This window comes from Oncorhynchus mykiss, chromosome 3, assembly GCF_057628025.1.
Source record: "Oncorhynchus mykiss isolate SJ-2025 chromosome 3, ASM5762802v1, whole genome shotgun sequence".
NCBI lineage: Eukaryota > Metazoa > Chordata > Actinopteri > Salmoniformes > Salmonidae > Oncorhynchus > Oncorhynchus mykiss.
The window spans coordinates 7,647,324-7,671,682 of record NC_143024.1 but is presented as its reverse complement, the minus strand read 5'-3'; the positions used below and the strand labels follow the sequence as shown (position 1 = coordinate 7,671,682).

Genomic DNA, 24,359 nt, shown 5'->3' with positions numbered 1-24,359 from the left:
GACCATAAAGATCTACTCAGCATCAGGTGAAGTGACCATAAAGATCTACTCAGCATCAGGTGAAGTGACCATAAAGATCTACTCAGCATCAGGTGAAGTGACCATAAAGATCTACTCAGCATCAGGTGAAGTGACCATAAAGAGATCATGAGGGACATATGACGTATTGAAAGGGAAACTTAACTAAAAGGAAACTCATCCATTGTAATGATCCTATAAATAGTCCTGTGACTGAAACTCTTCACTTAGAAAGACATCACATCCTAGATAGATCACATCATGGGTGTCTTGGGTTTAACCAGCTTTATAGGTGATCATGGAGAGATTTTAACAGATTATCGCTTCAGAAACAGCAAGGTAGTCATAGATGGTTGTAATATCTACCACTCTCTTTATTTGACCTCGTGTGTGGATCAGCAGCATGGAGGGGATTATGATGTATTTGAGGACCAGGTCTGCAAGTTCTTTAAGGCTCTGAGAGATTGTGGCATTGAACCTTATGTGATTATAGACGGAGGCTCTGACTTTTCCGATAAAAAGTTTGAAACTCTCCGACAACGAGCTCAATCAAGGATCAACCAAGCCAACAACTTGTCCATGGGGCTTCGGGAGAGAGGTTTACTGCCAGTCTTCATCAAACAAGTCTTCAAACAGGTCCTCTCCAGCCTGAAGGTGCCATTCGCGCATTGCATCTTTGAAGCAGACCAAGAAATAGCCTCCTTGGCTCAAAAGTGGAAGTGTCCGGTCCTGTCCAATGACAGTGACTTTTATATTTTTGCCATCCAGGCTGGATTTCTTCCCATGTCCCATTTTCAGTGGCAGAACGCGTCAGTGCAAGGCTGGAGTCCTCAAAATTACATCCCCTGCAAGCGGTACACCACAACAAGCTTCTGCAGACAAGTCAACATCAACAGACAGCTTCTCCCAGTGTTCGCTGCCATCGCAGGAAACGACTATGTCAACTTGGATGAGATGGGCTTTCCCATCAAGTTTGAAGACAGCTTGTCGATGGAATCCAATTAGAAGCGCGGTAAGTTTTAATAAATTAAGTGTTTACTGAAGTTTACATAATCGCTACAGATGCATATAATACTCTAGCGAATGGCGGGGCACACAAGCAAACCCAGGTAGCTGGCGTGAAAGGCAAACACGGTCATTACACAGGTGCACCTTGTGCGGGGAACAACAAAACACAATGCCACAGATGTCTCAAGTTTTGATGGAGCGTACAATTGGCATGCTGACTACAGGAATGCCCACCAGAGCTGTTGCCAGATAATTGAATGTTAATTTCTCTACCATAAGCCGATTCCAGCGTCGTTTTAGAGAATTTGTCAGTACGTCCAATTGGCCTCACAACCGCATACTACTTGTGAACGCCAGCCAAGGTCCTCCACATTTGGCTTCTTCACTTGCGGGATGATCTGAGACAAACCACCCGGACAGCTGATAAAAATGTTGGTTTGCTGCTGAACTTCTGTAGAAACTGTCAGAAACCCTCTCAGGGGAGCTCATCTGCGTGCTCGTCGTCCTCATCAGGGTCTTGAACTGACTGCTGTTCGGCGACGTAACTGACTTCAGTGGGCAAATGCTCACCCTCGATGGCCACTGGCACGCTGTGACTGAATCCTGGTTTCAACTGTTCTGGGTAACTGGCAGACAATGTGTATGGCATGGCGTTGCGTGGGCGAAAGGTTTGCTGATGTCAACGTTGTGAACAGAGTGCCCCATGGTGGCGGTGGGGTTATAGTATGGTTAGGTACAAGCTACGGACAATGAACACAATTGCTATTTATCAATGGAAAGTTTAATGCACAGAGATAACGTCACGAGATCCTGAGGCCCATTGTCATGCCATTCATCTGCCCCCATCACCTCATGTTTCAGCATGATAATGCACAGCCCCATGTCTCAAGGATCTGTTACACAATTCCTGGAAGCTGAAAATGTCCCAGTTCTTCCACGGCCTGCATACTCACCAGACATGTCACCCATTGAGAATGTTAGGAATGCTCTGGGTCGACGAGTATGACATCGTGTTCCAGTTCCCGCCAATATCCAGCAACTTCACAGAGCCACTGGAGAGGAGTTGGACAACATTCCACAGGCCACAATCAACAGCTTGATCAACTCTATGTGAAGGAGATGTGTCACGCTGGATGAGGCAAATGGTTTGTCACACCAGATACTGACTGGTTTTCTGATCCACTCCTCTACGTTTTTGTGAAGGTTTCTGTGACCAACAGATGCATATCTGTATTCCCAGTCATGTGAAATCCATAAATTAGGGCCTAATGAACTCATTTAAATTGACTAATTTTGTTATATGAACTTTAAAAAAAGAAAAACCTTTCAATTGTTGCATGTTGCTTTTATATTTTTGTTCAGTGTACATACAGTCATTTGCCAACCAACCCAGCCAGTTTGGGTTCCAGATCCAGACACCAACCAACCCAGACAGTTTTGGGATCCAGATCCAGACACCAACCAACCCAGCCAGTTTGGGTTCCAGATCCAGACACCAACCAACCCAGACAGTTTTGGGATCCAGATCCAGACACCAACCAACCCAGCCAGTTTGGGTTCCAGATCCAGATGTATTTTGAAACATTTTCAATGATGTTTACTAGTTTAAAATGCATTCTTCTACAGAACCGCTGGACCAATCAGCACCAAATGTGGTATATATATATATAGATAAACTAGGCAAGTCGTTTAAGAACAAATTCTTGTTTACAATGACAGCCTACCCCAGATCTACTCAGCATCAGGTGAAGTGACCATAAAGAGATCACGAGGGACATATGATGTATCGAAAGGGAAAAGTTAACGAAATGAAAACTCATCCATTGTAATGATCCTATATATAGTCCTGTGACTGAAACTCTTAAATTGTAAAGACATCACATCCCAGACGGAGCTCATCTCGGGTTTATAGATGAAAATGAAACGTTTATTTTTATTTTTTTAAAGATGATCACTTCTGAAACGCCAAGCTGATCATAGATGGCAGTAATCTCTACCACTTGCTTTATTTTAACTCAAGTTTGGATCAGAAGCATGGAGGGGATCTTGATGCTTTTAAGGCTCTGAGAGATTGCGACATTGACCCTTGTGTGATTATAGATGAAGGCTCTGACAAAAAGTTTGAAACTCTCCACCAACGAATTCAATCAAAGATCAACACAGCCAACAACTTGTCCATGGGGGCGTCAAGGGGGAAGTCTAAATATCAACCCTCGTCAAACAAGTCTTCAAACAGGCCCTCTCCAGCTTAAAGGTTCCGTTCGTACAGCATCTGTGAGGCAGACCAAGAAATAGCCTCACTGGCTCAAAGGTGAAAATGTCCGGTTCTGTCCAATGACAGTGACTTTCATGTGACTGCCCATGTCCCGTTTGAAGTGGGATGAAAGCGTCAGTGCAAGGCGGGAGTCCTCAAAATGACATCCTCTGCAAGCGGTACACCACAACAAGCTTCTGCAGTCACTTCAACATCAACAGACGGCTTCTCCCAGTCTTCGCCGCCATCGCAGGAAACGACTATGTCAACTTGGATAAGATGGGCTTTCCCATCAGGTGGGAAGACTACTCTCCAAAGCAACCCAATCTCGAAGCAACCCAAGAAAAAAGTATATACTAATATATTATATGTATACTGAAGTATACTTAAATACTACAGAATCATATAACAGACCTAAAGTGTATTCAAAGAATATTTGTTTTGCTCTTTATTTAATATATTAATCATTTGCGTAAGTACTAATTAAGTGTCCCAATTTAGATAATTTAAAATACATTTAATATACTTAAATAAAACAGTATATAATAAAGTAGACATTAAATGTATATATCTGTCACGCCCTGACCTTAGTTATCTTTGTTTTCTTCATTATTTTGGTCAGGTCAGGGTGTTACGAGGGTATGTGTGTTTTTACTCCTGTATATCTACTAGGGTTTTGTATGTATGTATGTACAGTGGGGCAAAAAAAGTATTTAGTCAGCCACCAATTGTGCAAGTTCTCCCACTGAAAAAGATGACAGAGGCCTGTAATGTTCATCATAGGTACACTTCAACTATGACAGACAAAATGAGAAAAAAAAATCCAGAAAATCACATTGTAGGATTTTTTATGAATTTATTTGCAAATTATGGTGGAAAATAAGTACTTGGTCAATAACAAAAGTTAATCTCAATACTTTGTTATATACCCTTTGTTGGCAATGACAGAGGTCAAACGTTTTCTGTAAACATTTGACCGAAGTTAAACAATTTACAGGCAATGCTATCAAATACTAATTGAGTTTATGTAAACTTCTGACCCACTGGGAATGTGATGAAAGAAATAAAAGCTGAAATAAATAAATATTCTGACATTTCACATTCTTAAAATAAAGTGGTGATCCTAACTGACCAAAGACAGTCCTTTTTACAAGGAAAAAATGTCAGGAATTGTGAAAAAGTGAGTTTAAATGTATTTGGCTAAAATGTACGTATACTTACGACTTTAACTGTATATGTTTTTTTTTTGTGCTTGGGAAGGGGTTGTCTTTTTCAACAAGTTGCTGAAATGGCTGGCCAGTTTCCAGGAGAAGCAGGAGGCCTTGGACAATGTGCACCTCCTCATTGGTCATGGGGAAAACAACATGGATGCTGCCCTCCAGGCCCTCTCTCGGGGCATAGAAACATACCAGATTCAACCCGAAAGCCTGGAGTGTTTCTTCAATGATGGCGAGGCGCCTGATGCCGGCCTTCTCCCAGACCATCTGAGTGTCCTTCCAGACTGGACTCTGCTGCCGTTGACGAACGGGACACTTCCCCCCTACATGATATACATTCTGCAGCGTAGGCCAGTGATACAGGGTATCCAAGTGGAAGATCACAGCTTACCCAGTGGGAACAACACCTCTCGGCCCATACGGCAGGTATTCTACGGGCTGCTGCTGGGTGAGGGGAGGGAAGTGGAGGAGTATGACAGGGAAGAAACAAACCTGACCAGCAGCATGGTTACAGCCATCCTGCCCAGTGCTGCACAACAGCTGCAGCAGGACACACTGGATCAGGTATGTCGACATGTGATATAGTATACAGTATATCAGGTATGTAGACGTGATATAGTATGCAGTATATCAGGTATGTAGACGTGATATAGTATGCAGTATAATATAAACATGCTGCTGTTTATTCTGAAATTGATTCTCATTATTTTGTTCTGTTTCTTAGACTCCATATTTTGAGCGGCGTGAGGTATTTTTGGAGACCCTTGGTGTGTCCCAGTCCACTTTGAATGGTCTCCCACTTCACCTGGGACTTCCTGTGGCTGTTACCTACTACTGGCTGAGGCACGCCCATCCCCGACCAGACCTTCCTCTCCTGCAGGCCCTGCTACTAGGACTTGTGTTTGGAGAGCTCTGCAGACAGAGGAAGAGCCAGAGAGGTATGGACCAGAGCATGAATGAAAACACACACACAGCCACACACAACTTGGAATTTATAAATAAAGTACGTGAAGTGCAGCCAATGACTCCTCCCCTTCTTGTGTATCAGGGTTTATAGAGGAGGGACCAGTGTTGGAGAGGATGAGAGGGCTGATTCAGAGACGTGCTATGAGTCCAGACCTGGGTGTGGTCCACGCCTATAGCCAATGGAAGCGCTGCATGAGGGATTGCCTTGACCTGAACCAACTGCTGTGCTTCCCTCTACCTGAGCCTCAGTGTGCCTGGTAAGGTGTCCCTTCCTAAAACAACCCTAACCTCTAACCTCTAACCTCTAGAGTAGACCAGTGGTATTCCTTTACATTGTATTCTAGCCCAGCAGCAACACAGCTAATTCAACCCTCTGTTGTTTCCCTGTTGGAGTCTAGGCTGTACAAGGGCACTCTGGTGCACCAGCTTGTGGGCCAACTGAGACGGGGGGTGACCCCGGATTCTCTCCTGATGGAAGACCCTTCATCTGGGCAGCTGTACAAAGCCATGCTGGACGCCATGCGTCCATACTCAACTTCCAGGAAGCTGAGACCACTGGACAACCTGACGGCCCCTCTGCAGATTCTGTCGCTGGAGGATGAAGAATTTGATGATGATGATGATGATGATGGAGTAGGCTGTACTGAAGTCCCAATGTCCCGTCACAAGAGGAAGGAAAGATTCAATAAAGCTCTGTTGAGTTATAGATATAGGGACCACTAAATAGGGACCACCTGTTGAGTTATAGATATGGTGACCACTATATAGGGACCACCTGTTGAGTTATATACTGTTTTCTGTGACATTAAAGTGACAGAGTGCATAGGTAGGAAGGCCCCATTTGCATACACTCATACTCATGAAGCGCTTCCCCTTTCACTTACACATGGAGCACAGAGAACATTGATAAGAGATTTGACATTGATTAAAAGAAAATAAGAAAAATGAGAGTAAATTATTATTTTTTTATTGTGACTGAGGTTTATTGAAGTGAAAATTCAAGGTTAAATATGTTAAATGTTAAAGGTTGAAAACATTGTGAAATAAACATTGTGAAATAAACATTGTGAAATAAACATTGTGAAATAAACATTGTGAAATATTAAAGGGGAGTTAAAGTAGTGCAGTAAAATGTTAGAATGTTATATTGTTGTTTGCTGTAAGGTGTGATCCATATTGACTATGTTTGTTAGAGGAGGAGGTTGATAATCTAATGGTGTTGGAACGTTTAAAATGGTGGATGTTTAGAAGGTAATGGGAGAAATATATTAGGTTGGATTAGGATTAGAATTGAATGGAATAAGAAAATGTATGTTTGAACCACCACCACGGTAGCCCACACAACTACCACCACAGTAGCCCACACCACCACCACCACCACCACAGTAGCCCACACAACCACCACCACAGTAGCCCACAGCACCACCACCACGGTAGCCAACACAACTACCACCACAGTAGCCCACACAACCACCACCACAGTAGCCCACACAACTACCACCACAGTAGCCCACACAACCACCACCACAGTAGCCCACACAACCACCACCACAGTAGCCCACACAACCACCACCACAGTAGCCCACACAACTACCACCACGGTAGCCCACACCACCACCACCACAGTAGCCCACACAACTACCACCACGGTAGCCCACACCACCACCACCACGGTAGCCCACACAACTACCACCACCATGGTAGCCCACACAACTACCACCACGGTAATCCACACAACTACCACCACGGTAGCCCAAACAACTACCACCACGGTAGCCCACACAACCACCACCACAGTAGCCCACACAACTACCACCACGGTAGCCCACACAACTACCACCACGGTAGCCCACACCACCACCACGGTAGCCCACACAACTACCATCACAGTAGCCCACACAACTACCACCACAACCACGGTAGTTCACACCACCACCACGGTGGCCCACACAACCTCCACCACCATGGTAGCCCACACCACCACTACCATCACAGTAGCCCACACCACCACCACCAAGGAATATCCCACACCACCACCACCAAGGAATATCCCACATCACCACCACAGTAGCCCACACCACCACCACCACAGTAGCCCACACCACCACCACCACAGTAGCCCACACCACCACCACCACCAAGGTAGCCCACACCACCATCATGGTATCCCACACCACCACCATCACGGTAGCCCACACCACCACCATGGTAGCCCACACCACCACCGTGGTAGCCCACACCACCTCCACCACCACAGTAGCCCACACCACCACCACCACCAAGGTAGCCCACACCACCACCATGGTATCCCATACCAACTCCACCACCATGGTAGCCCTCACCACCACCACCATGGTAGCCCACACCATCACCACGGTATTCCAAACCACCTCCACCACCATGGTAGCCCACAACACCACCATGGTAGCCCACACCACCACCACCACAGTAGCCCACACAACCACCACAATGGTATCCCGCACCACCACCACCACGGAACATCCCACACCACCACCACCACATTAGCCCACATCACCACCTCCACAACGGTAGCCCACACCACCACCACCACCATGGTAGCCCACACGACCACAACCACGGTAGTTCACACCACCACCATGGTAGCCCACACCACCACTACCATCACAGTAGCCCACACCACCACTACCATCACAGTAGCCCACACCACCACCACCAAGGTATATCCTAGTACTTCTCCTGTCCTATTCGGTGTCCTGTGTGAATCTAGGTGTGCGTTCTCTAATTCTCTCCTTCTCTCTTTCTCTCTCTCGGAGGACCTGAGCCCTAGGACCATGCCCCAGGACTACCTGACATGATGACTCCTTGCTGTCCCCAGTCCACCTGGCCGTGCTGCTGCTCCAGTTTCAACTGTTCTGCCTTAATATTATTCGACCATGCTGGTCATTTATGAACATTTGAACATCTTGGCCATGTTCTGTTATAATCTCCACCCGGCACAGCCAGAAGAGGACTGGCCATCCCACATATGCTCTCTCTAATTCTCTCTTTCTTTCTCTCTCTCGGAGGACCTGAGCCCTAGGACCATGCCCCAGGAATACCTGACATGATGACTCCTTGCTGTCCCCAGTCCACCTGACTGTGCTGCTGCTCCAGTTTCAACTGTTCTGCCTTATTATTATTCGACCATGCTGGTCATTTATGAACATTTGAACATCTTGACCATGTTTTGTTATAATCTCCACCCGGCACAGCCAGAAGAGGACTGGCCACCCCACATAGCCTGGTTCCTCTCTAGGTTTCTTCCTAGGTTTTGGCCTTTCTAGGGAGTTTTTCCTAGCCACCGTGCTTCTACACCTGCATTGCTTGCTGTTTGAGGTTTTAGGCTGGGTTTCTGTACAGCACTTTGAGATATCAGCTGATGTACGAAGGGCTATATAAATACATTTGATTTGATTTGATTTGATTTGATATCCCACACCACCACCACAGTAGCCCACACCACCACCACCACCACGGTATATCCCACACCACCACCAAAGTAGCCTACACCACCACCACCACGGTTGCCCACACCACCACCATGGTAGCCCACATCCCCTCCACCACCACGGTAGCCCAGACCACCACCACAGTAGCCCACACCACCTCCAGCACCATGGTAGCCCACACCACCTCCACAATGGTAGTCCAAACCACCACCACGTTAGCCCACACCACCATGGTAGCCCACACAACCTCCACCACCACGGTAGCCCACACCACCACCACCATGGTAGCCCACACCACCACCACGGTAGCCCACACATCCACCACCACAGTTGCCCACACCACCACCATGGTAGCCTACACCCACTCCACCACCATGGTAGCCCACACCACCACCATGGTAGCCCACACCCCCTCCACCACCACGGTAGCCCACACCACCACCACCATGGTAGCCCACACCACCACCAACATGGTAGCCCACACCACCTCCACCATGGTAGCCCACACCACCACCACGGTAATCCACACCACCACCACCACCATGGTAGCCCACACCACCACCACAGTAGCCCACACCACCACCACCATGGTATCCCACACCACCTCCACCACCACGGTAGCCCACACCACCACCACCATGGTAGCCCACACCACCACTACCATCACAGTAGCCCACACCACCACCACCAAGGAATATCCCACACCACCACCACCACAGTAGCCCACACCACCACCACCACAGTAGCCCACACCACCACCACCACCACGGAATATCCCACACCACCACCAAAGTAGCCCACACCACCTCCAGCACCATGGTAGCCCACACCACCTCCACAATGGTAGTCCAAACCACCACCACGTTAGCCCACACCACCATGGTAGCCCACACCACCTCCACCACCACGGTAGCCCACACCACCACCACCATGGTAGCCCACACCACCACCACCATTGTAGCCCACACATCCACCACCACAGTTGCCCACACCACCACCATGGTAGCCCACACCCCCTCCACCACCATGGTAGCCCACACCACCACCACCATGGTAGCCCACACCACCACCACCATGGTAGCCCACACCACCTCCACCATGGTAGCCCACACCACCACCACGGTAATCCACACCACCACCACCACCATGGTAGCCCACACCACCACCACAGTAGCCCACACCACCACCACCATGGTATCCCAGACCACCACCACAGTAGCCCACACCACCTCCAACACCATGGTAGCCCACACCACCTCCACAATGGTAGTCCAAACCACCACCACGGTAGCCCACACCACCTCCACCACCATCGTAGCCCACACCACTACCACCACGGAATATCCCACACCACCACCACCATGGAATATCCCACACCACCACCACCATGGTAGTTCACACCACCACCACGGTAGCCCACACATCCACCACCAAAGTTGCCCACACCACCACCATGGTAGCCCACACCACCTCCAGCACCATGGTAGCCCACACCACCTCCACAATGGTAGTCCAAACCACCACCACGTTAGCCCACACCACCATGGTAGCCCACACAACCTCCACCACCACGGTAGCCCACACCACCACCACCATGGTAGCCCACACCACCACCACGGTAGCCCACACATCCACCACCACAGTTGCCCACACCACCACCATGGTAGCCTACACCCACTCCACCACCATGGTAGCCCACACCACCACCATGGTAGCCCACACCCCCTCCACCACCACGGTAGCCCACACCACCACCACCATGGTAGCCCACACCAACACCAACATGGTAGCCCACACCACCTCCACCATGGTAGCCCACACCACCACCACGGTAATCCACACCACCACCACCACCATGGTAGCCCACACCACCACCACAGTAGCCCACACCACCACCACCATGGTATCCCACACCACCTCCACCACCAAAGTTGCCCACACCACCACCATGGTAGCCCACACCACCTCCAGCACCATGGTAGCCCACACCACCTCCACAATGGTAGTCCAAACCACCACCACGTTAGCCCACACCACCATGGTAGCCCACACAACCTCCACCACCACGGTAGCCCACACCACCACCACCATGGTAGCCCACACCACCACCACGGTAGCCCACACATCCACCACCACAGTTGCCCACACCACCACCATGGTAGCCTACACCCACTCCACCACCATGGTAGCCCACACCACCACCATGGTAGCCCACACCCCCTCCACCACCACGGTAGCCCACACCACCACCACCATGGTAGCCCACACCACCACCAACATGGTAGCCCACACCACCTCCACCATGGTAGCCCACACCACCACCACGGTAATCCACACCACCACCACCACCATGGTAGCCCACACCACCAACACAGTAGCCCACACCACCACCACCATGGTATCCCACACCACCTCCACCACCACGGTAGCCCACACCACCACCACCATGGTAGCCCACACCACCACTACCATCACAGTAGCCCACACCACCACCACCAAGGAATATCCCACACCACCACCACCACAGTAGCCCACACCACCACCACCACAGTAGCCCACACCACCACCACCACCACGGAATATCCCACACCACCACCAAAGTAGCCCACACCACCTCCAGCACAATGGTAGCCACACCACCTCCACAATGGTAGTCCAAACCACCACCACGTTAGCCCACACCACCATGGTAGCCCACACCACCTCCACCACCACGGTAGCCCACACCACCACCACCATGGTAGCCCACACCACCACCACCATTGTAGCCCACACATCCACCACCACAGTTGCCCACACCACCACCATGGTAGCCCACACCCCCTCCACCACCACGGTAGCCCACACCACCACCACCATGGTAGCCCACACCACCACCACCATGGTAGCCCACACCACCTCCACCATGGTAGCCCACACCACCACCACGGTAATCCACACCACCACCACCACCATGGTAGCCCACACCACCACCACAGTAGCCCACACCACCACCACCATGGTATCCCAGACCACCACCACAGTAGCCCACACCACCTCCAACACCATGGTAGCCCACACCACCTCCACAATGGTAGTCCAAACCACCACCACGGTAGCCCACACCACCTCCACCACCATCGTAGCCCACACCACTACCACCACGGAATATCCCACACCACCACCACCATGGAATATCCCACACCACCACCACCATGGTAGTTCACACCACCACCACGGTAGCCCACACATCCACCACCAAAGTTGCCCACACCACCACCATGGTAGCCCACACCCCCTCCACCACCACGGTAGCCCACACCACCACCACCATGGTAGCCAACACCACCACCACCATGGTAGCCCACACCACCTCCACCATGGTAGCCCAAACCACCACCACGGTAGCCCACACCACCACCACCATGGTAGCCCACACCACCACCACCATGGTAGCCAACACATCCATCACCACAGTCGCCCACACCACCACCAAGGTAGCCCACACCCCCTCCACCACCACGGTAGCCCACACCACCACCACCATGGTAACCCACACCACCACCACCATGGTAGCCCACACCACCTCCACCATGGTAGCCCACACCACCTCCACCACCATCGTAGCCCACACCACTACCACCACGGTATATCCCACAACACCACCACCATGGTAGTTAACACCACCACCACGGTAGGCCACACATCCTCCACCAAAGTTGCCCACACCACCACCATGGTAGCCAACACCCCCTCCACCACCACGGTAGCCCACACCACCAAAACCATGGTAGCCCACACCACCACCACCATGGTAGCCCACACCACCTCCACCATGGTAGCCCAAACCACCACCACGGTAAACCACACCACCACCACCATGGTAGCCCACACCACCACCACCATGGTAGCCCACACATCCATCACCACAGTTGCCCACACCACCACCATGGTAGCCCACACCCCCTCCACCACCACGGTAGCCCACACCACCTCCACCATGGTAGCCAAAACCACCACCACGGTAGCCCACACCACCACCACAGTAGCCCACACCACCACCACCACGGAATATCCCACACCATTACCACCACAGTAGCCCACACCACCACCACCACCACACCCACCACCACGGTAGCCCACACCACCACCACAGTAGCCCACACCACCACCACCACGGAATATCCCACACCATTACCCCCACAGTAGCCCACACCACCACCACCACCACACCCACCACCATGGTAGCTCACAACACCACCACCACGGTAGCTCACACCACCACCACCACGGTAGTTCACACTACCACCACGGTAGCCCACACATCCACCAATACGGTAGCCCACAACACCACCACCATGGTAGCTCACAACACCACCACCACGGTAGCTCACACCACCACCACCACGGTAGTTCACACTACCACCACGGTAGCCCACATATCCACCAATACGGTAGCCCACAACACCACCACCATGGTAGCCCACACCACCACCACCACCATGGTAGCCCACACCACCTCCACCATGGTATTCCACACCACCACCACAGAATATCCCACACCTCCACCACCACGGTAGCCCACACCACCACCATGGTAGCCCACACCACCACCACCACAGTAGCCCACACCACCACCATTGTAGCCCACACCACCACCACCACCACGGTAGCCCACACCACCACCACCACCACGGTAGCCCACACCACATCCCCCACCACGGTAGCCCACACCACCACCACCACGGTAGCCCACACCACCTTCACCACCACAGTAGCCCACCCCACCACCACCACCACGGTAGCCCACACCAACACCACCATGGTATTCCACACCACCACCACCACAGAATATCCCACACCTCCACCACCACGGTAGCCCACACCACCACCATGGTAGCCCATACCACCACCACCACAGTAGCCCACACCACCACCATGGTAGCCCACACCACCTCCACCACCACAGTAGCCCACACCACCACCACCACCACGGTAGCCCACACCACCACCACCATGGTAGCCCACACCACCTCCACAGTAGCCCACACCACCACCACCACCACGGTAGCCCACACCACCACCACCACCACCACCATGGCAGCCCACACCACCACCACCACCACCACCATGGTAAACCACACCACCACCACCACCATGGTAGCCCACACCACCACCACGGTAGCCCACACATCCACCACCACAGTTGCCCACACCACCACCATGGTAGCCTACACCCCTCCACCACCATGGTAGCCCACACCACCACCATGGTAGCCCACACCCCCTCCACCACCACGGTAGCCCACACCACCACCACCATGGTAGCCCACACCACCACCAACATGGTAGCCCACACCACCTCCACCATGGTAGCCCACACCACCACCACGGTAATCCACACCACCACCACCACCATGGTAGCCCACACCACCACCACAGTAGCCCACACCACCACCACCATGGTATCCCACACCACCTCCACCACCATGGTAGCCCACACCACCACCACCATGGTAGCCCACACCACCACTACCATCACAGTAGCCCACACCACCACCACCAAGGAATATCCCACACCACCACCACCACAGTAGCCCACACCACCACCACCACAGTAGCCCACACCACCACCACCACCACGGAATATCCCACACCACCACCAAAGTAGCCCACACCACCTCCAGCACCATGGTAGCCCACACCACCTCCACAATGGTAGTCCAAACCACCACCACGTTAGCCCACACCACCATGGTAGCCCACACCACCTCCACCACCACGGTAGCCCACACCACCACCACCATGGTAGCCCACACCACCACCACCATTGTAGCCCACACATCCACCACCACAGTTGCCCACACAACCACCATGGTAGCCCACACCCCCTCCACCACCATGGTAGCCCACACCACCACCACCATGGTAGCCCACACCACCACCACCATGGTAGCCCACACCACCTCCACCATGGTAGCCCACACCACCACCACGGTAATCCACACCACCACCACCACCATGGTAGCCCACACCACCACCACAGTAGCCCACACCACCACCACCATGGTATCCCAGACCACCACCACAGTAGCCCACACCACCTCCAACACCATGGTAGCCCACACCACCTCCACAATGGTAGTCCAAACCACCACCACGGTAGCCCACACCACCTCCACCACCATCGTAGCCCACACCACTACCACCACGGAATATCCCACACCACCACCACCATGGAATATCCCACACCACCACCACCATGGTAGTTCACACCACCACCACGGTAGCCCACACATCCACCACCAAAGTTGCCCACACCACCACCATGGTAGCCCACACCCCCTCCACCACCACGGTAGCCCACACCACCACCACCATGGTAGCCAACACCACCACCACCATGGTAGCCCACACCACCTCCACCATGGTAGCCCAAACCACCACCACGGTAGCCCACACCACCACCACCATGGTAGCCCACACCACCACCACCATGGTAGCCAACACATCCATCACCACAGTCGCCCACACCACCACCAAGGTAGCCCACACCCCCTCCACCACCACGGTAGCCCACACCACCACCACCATGGTAACCCACACCACCACCACCATGGTAGCCCACACCACCTCCACCATGGTAGCCCACACCACCTCCACCACCATCGTAGCCCACACCACTACCACCACGGTATATCCCACAACACCACCACCACGGAATATCCCACACCACCACCACCATGGTAGTTCACACCACCACCACGGTAGGCCACACATCCACCAATACGTTAGCCCACACCACCACCACCATGGTAGCGCACACCACCACCACGGTAGCCCACACATCCTCCACCAAAGTTGCCCACACCACCACCATGGTAGCCAACACCCCCTCCACCACCACGGTAGCCCACACCACCAAAACCATGGTAGCCCACACCACCACCACCATGGTAGCCCACACCACCTCCACCATGGTAGCCCAAACCACCACCACGGTAAACCACACCACCACCACCATGGTAGCCCACACCACCACCACCATGGTAGCCCACACATCCATCACCACAGTTGCCCACACCACCACCATGGTAGCCCACACCCCCTCCACCACCACGGTAGCCCACACCACCTCCACCATGGTAGCCAAAACCACCACCACCATGGTAGCCCACACCACCTCCACCATGGTAGCCCACACCACCACCACGGTAATCCACACCACCACCACCACCATGGTAGCCCACACCACCACCACAGTAGCCCACACCACCACCACCATGGTATCCCAGACCACCACCACAGTAGCCCACACCACCTCCAACACCATGGTAGCCCACACCACCTCCACAATGGTAGTCCAAACCACCACCACGGTAGCCCACACCACCTCCACCACCATCGTAGCCCACACCACTACCACCACGGAATATCCCACACCACCACCACCATGGAATATCCCACACCACCACCACCATGGTAGTTCACACCACCACCACGGTAGCCCACACATCCACCACCAAAGTTGCCCACACCACCACCATGGTAGCCCACACCCCCTCCACCACCACGGTAGCCCACACCACCACCACCATGGTAGCCAACACCACCACCACCATGGTAGCCCACACCACCTCCACCATGGTAGCCCAAACCACCACCACGGTAGCCCACACCACCACCACCATGGTAGCCCACACCACCACCACCATGGTAGCCAACACATCCATCACCACAGTCGCCCACACCACCACCAAGGTAGCCCACACCCCCTCCACCACCACGGTAGCCCACACCACCACCACCATGGTAACCCACACCACCACCACCATGGTAGCCCACACCACCTCCACCATGGTAGCCCACACCACCTCCACCACCATCGTAGCCCACACCACTACCACCATGGTATATCCCACAACACCACCACCATGGTAGTTAACACCACCACCACGGTAGGCCACACATCCACCAATACGTTAGCCCACACCACCACCACCATGGTAGCGCACACCACCACCACGGTAGCCCACACATCCTCCACCAAAGTTGCCCACACCACCACCATGGTAGCCAACACCCCCTCCACCACCACGGTAGCCCACACCACCAAAACCATGGTAGCCCACACCACCACCACCATGGTAGCCCACACCACCTCCACCATGGTAGCCCAAACCACCACCACGGTAAACCACACCACCACCACCATGGTAGCCCACACCACCACCACCATGGTAGCCCACACATCCATCACCACAGTTGCCCACACCACCACCATGGTAGCCCACACCCCCTCCACCACCACGGTAGCCCACACCACCTCCACCATGGTAGCCAAAACCACCACCACGGTAGCCCACACCACCACCACAGTAGCCCACACCACCACCACCACGGAATATCCCACACCATTACCCCCACAGTAGCCCACACCACCACCACCACCACACCCACCACCACGGTAGCCCACACCACCACCACAGTAGCCCACACCACCACCACCACGGAATATCCCACACCATTACCCCCACAGTAGCCCACACCACCACCACCACCACACCCACCACCATGGTAGCTCACAACACCACCACCACGGTAGCTCACACCACCACCACAACGGTAGTTCACACTACCACCACGGTAGCCCACACATCCACCAATACGGTAGCCCACAACACCACCACCATGGTAGCTCACAACACCACCACCACGGTAGCTCACACCACCACCACCACGGTAGTTCACACTACCACCACGGTAGCCCACATATCCACCAATACGGTAGCCCACAACACCACCACCATGGTAGCCCACACCACCACCACCACCATGGTAGCCCACACCACCTCCACCATGGTATTCCACACCACCACCACCACAGAATATCCCACACCTCCACCACCACGGTAGCCCACACCACCACCATGGTAGCCCACACCACCACCTCCACAGTAGCCCACACCACCACCATTGTAGCCCACACCACCACCACCACCACGGTAGCCCACACCACCACCACCACCACGGTAGCCCACACCACATCCCCCACCACGGTAGCCCACACCACCACCACCACGGTAGCCCACACCACCTTCACCACCACAGTAGCCCACCCCACCACCACCACCACGGTAGCCCACACCAACACCACCATGGTATTCCACACCACCACCACCACAGAATATCCCACACCTCCACCACCACGGTAGCCCACACCACCACCATGGTAGCCCATACCACCACCACCACAGTAGCCCACACCACCACAACAGTAGCCCACACCACCACCACCACGGAATATCCCACACCATTACCCCCACAGTAGCCCACACCACCACCACCACCACACCCACCACCACGGTAGCCCACACCACCACCACAGTAGCCCACACCACCACCACCACGGAATATCCCACACCATTACCCCCACAGTAGCCCACACCACCACCACCACCACACCCACCACCATGGTAGCTCACAACACCACCACCACGGTAGCTCACACCACCACCACCACGGTAGTTCACACTACCACCACGGTAGCCCACACATCCACCAATACGGTAGCCCACAACACCACCACCATGGTAGCTCACAACACCACCACCACGGTAGCTCACACCACCACCACCACGGTAGTTCACACTACCACCACGGTAGCCCACATATCCACCAATACGGTAGCCCACAACACCACCACCATGGTAGCCCACACCACCACCACCACCATGGTAGCCCACACCACCTCCACCATGGTATTCCACACCACCACCACCACAGAATATCCCACACCTCCACCACCACGGTAGCCCACACCACCACCATGGTAGCCCACACCACCACCTCCACAGTAGCCCACACCACCACCATTGTAGCCCACACCACCACCACCACCACGGTAGCCCACACCACCACCACCACCACGGTAGCCCACACCACATCCCCCACCACGGTAGCCCACACCACCACCACCACGGTAGCCCACACCACCTTCACCACCACAGTAGCCCACCCCACCACCACCACCACGGTAGCCCACACCAACACCACCATGGTATTCCACACCACCACCACCACAGAATATCCCACACCTCCACCACCACGGTAGCCCACACCACCACCATGGTAGCCCATACCACCACCACCACAGTAGCCCACACCACCACCATGGTAGCCCACACCACCTCCACCACCACAGTAGCCCACACCACCACCACCACCACGGTAGCCCACACCACCACCACCATGGTAGCCCACACCACCTCCACCACAGAATATCCCACACCTCCACCACCACGGTAGCCCACACCACCACCATGGTAGCCCATACCACCACCACCACAGTAGCCCACACCACCACCATGGTAGCCCACACCACCTCCACCACCACAGTAGCCCACACCACCACCACCACCACGGTAGCCCACACCACCACCACCACCACGGTAGCCCACACCACATCCCCCACCACGGTAGCCCACACCACCACCACCACGGTAGCCCACACCACCTTCACCACCACAGTAGCCCACCCCACCACCACCACCACGGTAGCCCACACCAACACCACCATGGTATTCCACACCACCACCACCACAGAATATCCCACACCTCCACCACCACGGTAGCCCACACCACCACCATGGTAGCCCATACCACCACCACCACAGTAGCCCACACCACCACCATGGTAGCCCACACCACCTCCACCACCACAGTAGCCCACACCACCACCACCACCACGGTAGCCCACACCACCACCACCATGGTAGCCCACACCACCTCCACAGTAGCCCACACCACCACCACCACCACGGTAGCCCACACCACCACCACCACCACCACCATGGCAGCCCACACCACCACCACCACCACCACCATGGTAAACCACACCACCACCACCACCATGGTAGCCCACACCACCACCACGGTAGCCCACACATCCACCACCACAGTTGCCCACACCACCACCATGGTAGCCTACACCCCCTCCACCACCATGGTAGCCCACACCACCACCATGGTAGCCCACACCCCCTCCACCACCACGGTAGCCCACACCACCACCACCATGGTAGCCCACACCACCACCAACATGGTAGCCCACACCACCTCCACCATGGTAGCCCACACCACCACCACGGTAATCCACACCACCACCACCACCATGGTAGCCCACACCACCACCACAGTAGCCCACACCACCACCACCATGGTATCCCACACCACCTCCACCACCACGGTAGCCCACACCACCACCACCATGGTAGCCCACACCACCACTACCATCACAGTAGCCCACACCACCACCACCAAGGAATATCCCACACCACCACCACCACAGTAGCCCACACCACCACCACCACAGTAGCCCACACCACCACCACCACCACGGAATATCCCACACCACCACCAAAGTAGCCCACACCACCTCCAGCACCATGGTAGCCCACACCACCTCCACAATGGTAGTCCAAACCACCACCACGTTAGCCCACACCACCATGGTAGCCCACACCACCTCCACCACCACGGTAGCCCACACCACCACCACCATGGTAGCCCACACCACCACCACCATTGTAGCCCACACATCCACCACCACAGTTGCCCACACAACCACCATGGTAGCCCACACCCCCTCCACCACCATGGTAGCCCACACCACCACCACCATGGTAGCCCACACCACCACCACCATGGTAGCCCACACCACCTCCACCATGGTAGCCCACACCACCACCACGGTAATCCACACCACCACCACCACCATGGTAGCCCACACCACCACCACAGTAGCCCACACCACCACCACCATGGTATCCCAGACCACCACCACAGTAGCCCACACCACCTCCAACACCATGGTAGCCCACACCACCTCCACAATGGTAGTCCAAACCACCACCACGGTAGCCCACACCACCTCCACCACCATCGTAGCCCACACCACTACCACCACGGAATATCCCACACCACCACCACCATGGAATATCCCACACCACCACCACCATGGTAGTTCACACCACCACCACGGTAGCCCACACATCCACCACCAAAGTTGCCCACACCACCACCATGGTAGCCCACACCCCCTCCACCACCACGGTAGCCCACACCACCACCACCATGGTAGCCAACACCACCACCACCATGGTAGCCCACACCACCTCCACCATGGTAGCCCAAACCACCACCACGGTAGCCCACACCACCACCACCATGGTAGCCCACACCACCACCACCATGGTAGCCAACACATCCATCACCACAGTCGCCCACACCACCACCAAGGTAGCCCACACCCCCTCCACCACCACGGTAGCCCACACCACCACCACCATGGTAACCCACACCACCACCACCATGGTAGCCCACACCACCTCCACCATGGTAGCCCACACCACCTCCACCACCATCGTAGCCCACACCACTACCACCACGGTATATCCCACAACACCACCACCACGGAATATCCCACACCACCACCACCATGGTAGTTCACACCACCACCACGGTAGGCCACACATCCACCAATACGTTAGCCCACACCACCACCACCATGGTAGCGCACACCACCACCACGGTAGCCCACACATCCTCCACCAAAGTTGCCCACACCACCACCATGGTAGCCAACACCCCCTCCACCACCACGGTAGCCCACACCACCAAAACCATGGTAGCCCACACCACCACCACCATGGTAGCCCACACCACCTCCACCATGGTAGCCCAAACCACCACCACGGTAAACCACACCACCACCACCATGGTAGCCCACACCACCACCACCATGGTAGCCCACACATCCATCACCACAGTTGCCCACACCACCACCATGGTAGCCCACACCCCCTCCACCACCACGGTAGCCCACACCACCTCCACCATGGTAGCCAAAACCACCACCACGGTAGCCCACACCACCACCACAGTAGCCCACACCACCACCACCACGGAATATCCCACACCATTACCACCACAGTAGCCCACACCACCACCACCACCACACCCACCACCACGGTAGCCCACACCACCACCACAGTAGCCCACACCACCACCACCACGGAATATCCCACACCATTACCACCACAGTAGCCCACACCACCACCACCACCACACCCACCACCATGATAGCTCACAACACCACCACCACGGTAGCTCACACCACCACCACCACGGTAGTTCACACTACCACCACGGTAGCCCACACATCCACCAATACGGTAGCCCACAACACCACCACCATGGTAGCTCACAACACCACCACCACGGTAGCTCACACCACCACCACCACCGTAGTTCACACTACCACCACGGTAGCCCACATATCCACCAATACGGTAGCCCACAACACCACCACCATGGTAGCCCACACCACCACCACCACCATGGTAGCCCACACCACCTCCACCATGGTATTCCACACCACCACCACCACAGAATATCCCACACCTCCACCACCACGGTAGCCCACACCACCACCATGGTAGCCCACACCACCACCACCACAGTAGCCCACACCACCACCATTGTAGCCCACACCACCACCACCCCCACGGTAGCCCACACCACCACCACCACCACGGTAGCCCACACCACATCCCCCACCACGGTAGCCCACACCACCACCACCACGGTAGCCCACACCACCTCCACCACCACAGTAGCCCACCCCACCACCACCACCACGGTAGCCCACACCAACACCACAATGGTATTCCACACCACCACCACCACAGAATATCCCACACCTCCACCACCACGGTAGCCCACACCACCACCATGGTAGCCCACACCACCACCACCACAGTAGCCCACACCACCACCATGGTAGCCCACACCACCTCCACCACCACAGTAGCCCACACCACCACCACCACCACGGTAGCCCACACCACCACCACCATGGTAGCCCACACCACCTCCACAGTAGCCCACACCATCACCACCACCACGGTAGCCCACACCACCACCACCACCACCACCATGGCAGCCCACACCACCACCACCACCACCACCATGGTAAACCACACCACCACCACCACCATGGCAGCCCACTCCACCACCACCACCATGGCAGCCCACACCACCACCACCACCACCACCACCATGGTAAACCACACCACCACCACCACCATGGCAGCCCACTCCACCACCACCACCATGTTAGCCCACTCCACCACCACCACCACCACCATGGCAGCCCACACCACCACCACCACCATGGTAAACCACACCACCATCACCACCATGGCAGCCCACACCACCACCACCACCACCACCACCATGGCAGCCCACACCACCACCACCACCATGGCAGCCCACTCCACCACCACCATCACCACCATGGCAGCCCACACCACCACCACCACCACCACCATGGTAGCCCACACCACCACCACCACCATGGTAGCCCACACCACCACCACCACCATGGTAGCCCACACCACCACCACCATCTAAACTAAATACAGGACTTTGCCAACCAACCCCCAAACAATTTTTAATAGTGTGTAGCAGTTTATCATTTGTGGAGGTTTCCTTCACAAATAAGATGCAACAGAAAACTAGACAAGGTAAGTCAGTTACCTGACAGTGTCTAAGTGATCATGTGTGATGAGCACTGTTTTCATAATACATTCCTCCTCCAGGGCGTTTGCCTGTTAGGTTTTCGGAAAGAGAAACTTAACAAAAGAGAAACCCATCCATTGTAATGATGATGATGTAGATAGTCATGTGACTGAAACTCTTCACTCCATGTCCACATATTTTTATAAAAGTTTTACAGAATGTACATCAAGGATTTGACCATATCCCCCCCTCCATTCAACACACCCACCCAACCCCCCCTAGTCCCTTCCCTACCTCTCCGCCCTACCTCACTCCACCCACCTCGATTCCCTCTCTCCCCACCTCCCTCCCAACCACCTACCCTGATCACCCCATATAGCCAACCCGTCCCACACCCTCCCTCAATTCGGTCCTAGAAAACAAAAATTCTACAGAGATATCACAACAAATAAACAGTCAAGAATACGGGGGGGGGGGGGTCGAGGTGGGTGGACTGAGGTAGGGCTTGTCCTGGTGAGACTACTTCCAGACGCCTCGCTATTACCTTCGCCAGCACCTTTACATCCACATTAACCTCACTAGGGTAGGGGGCAGCATTCTGAATTTTGGAAGAAAAGCGTGCCCAAATTAATCTGCCTGCTTCTCTGGTCCAGAAGCTAGAATATGCATATAATATATTTGGATAGAAAACACTCTAAAGTTTCCAAAACTGTCAAAAATAATGTCTGTGAGTATAACAGAACAGATATGGCAGGCGAAAACCTGAAGAAAATCCATCCAGGAAGGACTATTATTTTGAAAGGCTGTTTTTCCATTGAAAGCCTATCCACCATACAAAGACTTAGGACCCAGTTCACGATCTCT

At 54.5% G+C, this 24,359-nt stretch overlaps 1 pseudogene across 1 annotated transcript; it reads left to right on the top strand.

Moving 5' to 3' along the window:
- Positions 1-279: 279 nt before the first annotated feature.
- LOC110511524 (single-strand DNA endonuclease ASTE1-like) lies at positions 280-6,575 on the top strand (annotated as a pseudogene). The gene is made up of 5 exons (XR_016494899.1): positions 280-1,030; positions 4,541-5,061; positions 5,222-5,435; positions 5,555-5,720; positions 5,862-6,575. The product of XR_016494899.1 is annotated as a single-strand DNA endonuclease ASTE1-like (transcript).
- Positions 6,576-24,359: the final 17,784 nt, after the last annotated feature.